Raw genomic sequence first — 334 nt, forward strand, 5'->3', positions numbered from 1 at the left:
CTATAAACCATCACAGAAATTAACAGTTTAATGTAAACAGTGATAGAATATCTAATAGAATAAAACCCCTAAATGCCTTGTTTACGTGTAAATACAGAGTAAGAAGAGGAGGAGAGCACATAACTTGTCGTTAGAGCCTGACAAATTTATCAGAGTGCCGATATGAGCCAACTGCAGATAAATCGGTATCAGCGTTGATAACAGCTGATTAATGACAATTAAAAAATAAACTTTCACAGCCACACAATACAGCGATCAGCTGCTCACGGTAAATGACTAATAAATATATCCCCCATCACTTGTCCTCTTAGCCCAAATACATCTGACAACATTC

The sequence above is a fragment of the Micropterus salmoides genome, unplaced genomic scaffold (assembly GCF_014851395.1).
Source record: "Micropterus salmoides isolate LMB-PRFRI ecotype aquatic unplaced genomic scaffold, ASM1485139v1 Ms_hic_scaffold_18, whole genome shotgun sequence".
In the NCBI taxonomy this organism is placed as follows: domain Eukaryota; kingdom Metazoa; phylum Chordata; class Actinopteri; order Centrarchiformes; family Centrarchidae; genus Micropterus; species Micropterus salmoides.